The following is a 6,000-nucleotide window of genomic DNA, read 5'->3' on the forward strand; positions in this document are numbered from 1 at the left end:
TTGGTTCTATTTGATGTTCGCATTAATGTTGACTTTAAGAATTAATATTAAATGGGGTGGGATAGTTTCCCATATGACAGATGAAAAAGCCAAGGTTTGGAGAAGGTAAAAAACAAAATGACTAAGAGAAGAGCCAACCTAGAGCCTAAGCCTCCTGACTTACTGTTTCCAGTCTGCAAGAGAATAAAATACCTTGAGCTGTCCCATGTACACTTGTCAGGGAGACACACTGCCCCCCCCCCGCCCCCATGGTCCTGGCCTCACTTCAGGGCTACTAGAAAGAATGGCAATCTAGAAAGAAACTTCTTTATAAAGAGGAGAAGGCTCTGTTCAAATCCACATGCCATAGGAAGGAAGAAAGATGCCTGTTGTACCTGTGGTACAAGATCCCTTTTCTCTGGGACAGTGGGGAGATTTGTGGAGGGAGAATACCAGGGAAGGTCAGGGCATGAAGGTCAAAAAAAAAAAAGCTGAGCAGAAATGGGCTGTGCTTCAACTTGCTCCACAGTGAAGCAGAGCCTAGCCTCTGGGTGGTGTCCACCTTCTGCATGCTGGCTGTACTCTGAGTCTTAAAGGCATTGCTGTCACAGAGGTGTCCTCACTCAGTGACTGTGGAAGGAGGGGACTCCATTTCGGTGCGGGAAACCTGGTAAGGACTTGTGTGCGGGACTTGGGTCGAGACACCAGGACTCTCCCAGCTTCCCTTTCCTCACCTGAGAGGCAGATGGTGCTGGGAGAACCAGATTGAGACAATTGGGTGAATGGAGAGTTCTTTGAAGGGGTTAGGGAGCAGAATGGGGAGAGTCACTAGATGTACTTTCCTGGGCGTTGGTGGCTGAATCTTTTAAAGCAAAACCACTGATATAAAAACCCTTAAGTAAGAAGTTCATGTATGGATATTCCCAATGATTCTGATGTGAAGTCTGGCGATTGTGTCAGCCTGGGTGTCCTGGAAACAAAGTTGTCTTAAACTGGCTGCTTTTTGCAGTTTCTCTCTTCTGCTCCTGTGGCCACCTCTGTGCGTCTTCTCTGCCACAGCAGACTCCATAGCTTTGTCACCAGAGTCCCCAACCTGGCATTGCGTTTTACTCCCCCTTTTGTGTGCCCCCCCCCCTTGGCTAGCAGGCCTCTGGGGACTGGAAGAAGGACTCCGTGTAGGATGCAGAGAATGGGAGAAGCATCCCTGCTCATGGGAAAGCTAACCCATAGACCAGGATCAGGAGGCTGATGGGGTGGAGGAAGAAGGCTCCGTGGTAAGGAGGAGGATGGGGATGAAGGTGAGGAGGAGGATGGAGATGAAGGTGAGGAGGAGGATGGGGATGAAGGTGAGGAGAAGATGGAGATGAGGTGAGGAGGAGGTGGAGATGAAGGTGAGGAGAAGGATAGAGGTGAAGGTGGAAGGATGGGATGAGGTGAGGAGGAGGATGGGATGAAGGTGAGGGGACTAACACGGTTGCAGGCAAGTGGGATGACCATGTTAACACTTACCAGGATGATCAGACAGCATGAAAGGAAAAGTTAAAGAAGACAGACAGACAGACACACAGAGAGAGACCTGCTCACCTATATTCACTTTCCACTTCCCATCTCAGAATCACAATGTGGTCACCTTGGTGTAGGGTCTGCACCCCACCCTGCAGGCAGTGCCACCGCAAAGGTGAGTTGCCGCCCCTCACCCCCAAAAAAAAAATCACCATGTGAATGTGGGACAGGGCAGGAGGAGACAACGGAAGTTCCAAGGACCTGCTTTTTTCCTTAAAGATACTTTGAAAAGGAATTCATTTTAGTATTTTTAATTTAAATTTAATATTTTTAACATTAGAAAATATATGTAGCACTTTTTACTTACTAGCTTTTTTTTTTTTTTTTTGACGTATACATATTTAACATCGTGTTAGGGTCAGCCACGCTTAATGACCTCCAGCAACCAAATAAGGCTTCAGAGCGCCTTCTGACCCACTTCTAACTTTACTTGTGGTGTGATCATGTTCATTACAATCTCAAGAGAAACACACACACACACACACACACACACACACACACACACACACACACACCTTGTAAAAAGAGAAGCAAAACAACAAGAAGTCTTATTCCAAGCATTCCATGAACTTTTTTGTGTGTTTGTTGTAGAGGTCCATTTGAACCCCAGAATTAGCTTAAAGATTATTTTAAGCCTAAGACTTTTGAGATTCAACAGATGCAGAAAAAAGCCTCCTTGAGCTTCCCGTATCTGAGGAAAAGCTGCAATTTCTGGGAAATGAGGCTACTATAAATCTCCTAGGAGGGAAGAGTTTTATGAAGACGGGAATACCATTCACACCTGTACAGACAAATGTTATCCCAAAGTGCTTATCCCCCACCTGTTCTAAAAATTCATTTTTAAATTCTTTTTTTAAAAAAGATTTTATTTATTCATTTATTTGAGAAAGAAAAAGTACAAGCTGGGGGAGGGGTAAAAGGAAAAGGAGAAGCAGATTCCTCACTGAGCAGGGAGCCCCATGCAGGACTCCATCTCAGGAATCTGGGATCATGACTTGAGCAAAGGCAGATGCTTAACTGACTGAGCCAGCCATGTGCCCCCTCCTAAAGAAAAGAAGCTTTCCTAAAGAAACCTTCCTAAAGAAATCTAGAAGCCTTTCTCCTTCCTCCATTTCCTCTACTAAATTAGGTGCATAGGGATTTAACTTTAACCATTTGGTAAGTCAGCTACTTTTTCTGTTGGCTCCTATATGAGTGGGAGACAAACCTTTTTTCTCCTTTGTCAGTTTAGTTCACAGGCCTCAGGTACTGAGCATAAGAGGGTGGAAGAAAAGTTTTTCCTCCCCTACAATATCCTTAGCTGTCCTGTAAGTGGTTGGTTTGTATAAGATGGTTTAAAAGGTCAAAGACAAGATCTCTCCCACTTTTATTTGTCACTGAAGTTGCTATTTATTTGTTTGGCCTGTTTGATATATGTGTGAAATAATGTCTAACAATTAGTTGGATTCTTATTTTGCTGAATTGTCTAACAATAACAGCAGTAGCAACAACAAAAAGTAATCGTATTGGATAATAATTATAGTATACTCCCTAAATGCCAGGCATCATTCCAGGCCTGTTGATTCACTTATTCTTACAACTCCATGATGTATATAGATGCATTAAAAAAAAAAAAAAAAGGCACAGAGAGGTCAAGTAAATCACCCAAGGTCACCCACCCAGAGGGCATCTCTAATGGCCAGTTGAGCAATCCTGACCTTATCTAGAAGCATATCAGAAACTAGCCTTAAGGATATCAGATTCTAAAACCTTAGAAGCCTCTTCTCTTTTCCTTATGACCTTCCCAAATCGTAGATGTACAATCCTTTCTGTCGTTCTATTTTTGAAAACATTTTCTTATTTTGGGTTTAAAGAGGAAGTGTTTTCTCTTCCCCTTTGAATTCCAGTTTAGTCCCTTGTACTGTAGAATTTCCTGTCTCATTCCTCCTCATTCCTTTGTTTTGCTCTCCTCTTTTTAAGGGGGCCTATCTTTGTTTCTTTGTTCTGCCTGTATCTCCATGCTGTTCTGGGAGTGGTTTACCTATGGTTTACCTTACCTCCAAGGCAAGAATGCCATGGAATAGACCAGTACACAATTGTAATGTCATTTGGTTGTTGGAGTTGAATAATTTCATGCAGGCTATAAACTGCTTAACGGTGTGGGTATCACCACACTTTTCTCCACCAGAGCACAAAAAAAAATACTTATTGAATTGCACTGCAATGACAAAGCATGTGGGGAATGAAGTCACCAGAATAGGGCTGGCTTTTGGAGAGTCCTGGAGAAGGGGATGGGTAAGGCTCAGGTATCACAACAAATGATCACTGAGTTCACTCAAATTCCGGACTGGGCATTCAGCTACAACCTGGAATAATTCAACAATGCTTAAGTGTGAACTTTATTTACTCATGTATGAATGGATGCAGTCAGTCAACTTGTCATTCCATTCAATAAGCAGCCTTTTAGGTGTTTGGAATCACCTGGGATTTGGAGAAGCAAAGATAAAGAAGACTGTGGGCTTACCCTGAAGAATTTACAGCTGTAAAGGGAAGATTGATAAAGTAACAGGTAGGAAACACATGCAATAATCCACATGAAGATTCAATTCAAGAGTCTGAATCCTCCATGAAACCCAAGGACAATTCATAATCAAACAAACATTTGTTTTGTTCTTTAGTTTCATAATCCGGACCTAAAAGCCTTGGTTAAATGACTTTGCTGTTAATAAGCCATCATTCTTTGTTTCTTCATGAAGTGGTGGCCCAGTTGTCTTTCCCCCTTTATCTATATGTAGCACTATCTAGAAATAAGTGGGAAACAAAGTGAAAGGGGGAGAGAGACACACAGAGACAGAGTGAAGGTCTAATATAATAGCATACTGACCTGCAAGGTAACAGAGGTTCTTTCTCTAAGCTCCAGGACTTTTCCCATTATACAAAACCTTTGATTGTTATATTCATGGCGATTTTATATTCACAGCAATACAGTTGCTGCCCTGAGTCTCTGGTGGATTTTCTAGCTGAGTGAGGAACTTCGTGCTGCAATAACCCCAAGCCAAGTCGAGCTTTCCCTGGGGAGCAAAGAGATTGAACTCCAGGAATGCCATACCACTGATGTTTCCATCACTTCAATCTGGAAACTTCATCATTGGTGATGATGGAAAGAAGATTCTTGTCTAAGCTGCACCTTCGACCGTGAAAGCAGCATGGAATCTTCCTTAAATGATTGTATGACTGTACTAAGCCAGAGCAAACCGCAAAGGATGAAGAGCATCCATCTGTATTAAGGGAGACTTAAAGGAGCCAAGGCCAATTTTTTTTCACTTGCTTTGAGTGGAATTGTGTCAGCCTCCACTCTCTGGTTGTCAGGAAGAGAAAGCTTTTGCCACCAGATGTTTTCTCAGAAGAGAACGGGTTGAATGCATAAGGAAACCGTAATGATAAAATGAATTTAAAGCTTTTTATCATTAAGCTATAGAAAAGAAGAGGTATAAAAGGACATTCAGTATGGCAAGATGAGTTACATTCCATGTAGCAAATGTTTTATGGTTGGTTTCAGGATGAAAGGAGTCAAGATACTCAAAGCACTTAGTGCCAGCTCATAGGAAATATTATTACATATTAAGTATTTTTCTTTTTTTAAGATTTTATTTATTTATTCATGAGAGACACAGAGACAGGGAGAGGCAGAGACACAGGCAGAGGGAGAAGCAGGCTCCCTGCAGGGGGCCCCACGTGGGACTCCACCCCAGGTCCCCAGGATCACAATCTGAGCCAAAGGCAGATGCTCAACCACTGAGCCACCCAAGTGCCCCCTCGTATACCCTTCTATATTAGTTTTCTATGGCCACTGTGACAAATTACCACGAGATTAGTGGCTAAAACCAACACAATTTATCATTTTACAGTTCTGCAGGTCAGAAAAGATAACCTGAGGCATAATAAAAATTTTAAGAGTTGGAGCAAAAATGAGTTCAAATTGAGCAGTGCCAAACCAGAAGTGGGTAGAAGTGCTCTATCACAGGAACGAGGAGAAACATTATTTCTCTTTTGTAGAGAAAAAGTGGAAGCAAAGCAAGAACGTTATTTGATTGGCAGTGGCTGCTTAAGCATTTGCCTCACTTGGGAGAGCCTAGTCAACTGTAATTGGGTTTCAATTTCTTAACTTTGAGGCATGTATGGGTTTAGGGTTTGGCTTGTTTACATAGGCTAAGGTATTAGAACCACTTCATCTAATGGCCTCCTTGTTTAATTAATTTAAAAGAAGTTGACCATGGGTCAGCAGGGCTGCATTCCTTCCACAGGCTCTAGGGGAGATCCTCCTACCTTGCCTTTTCCAGATCCTAGAGCCATATGCATTCTTTGGCTCCTGGCCCCACTACTTCCAAAATCACATTTCTTGTTTTGATTTTGACCCTCCTGCCTCCCTCTTATAAGGATCCTTGTAATGACATTGGAACCAACTGAACAATCCAAGAT

This window comes from Nyctereutes procyonoides, unplaced genomic scaffold, assembly GCF_905146905.1.
Source record: "Nyctereutes procyonoides isolate TBG_1078 unplaced genomic scaffold, NYPRO_anot_genome, whole genome shotgun sequence".
Classification (NCBI taxonomy): domain Eukaryota; kingdom Metazoa; phylum Chordata; class Mammalia; order Carnivora; family Canidae; genus Nyctereutes; species Nyctereutes procyonoides.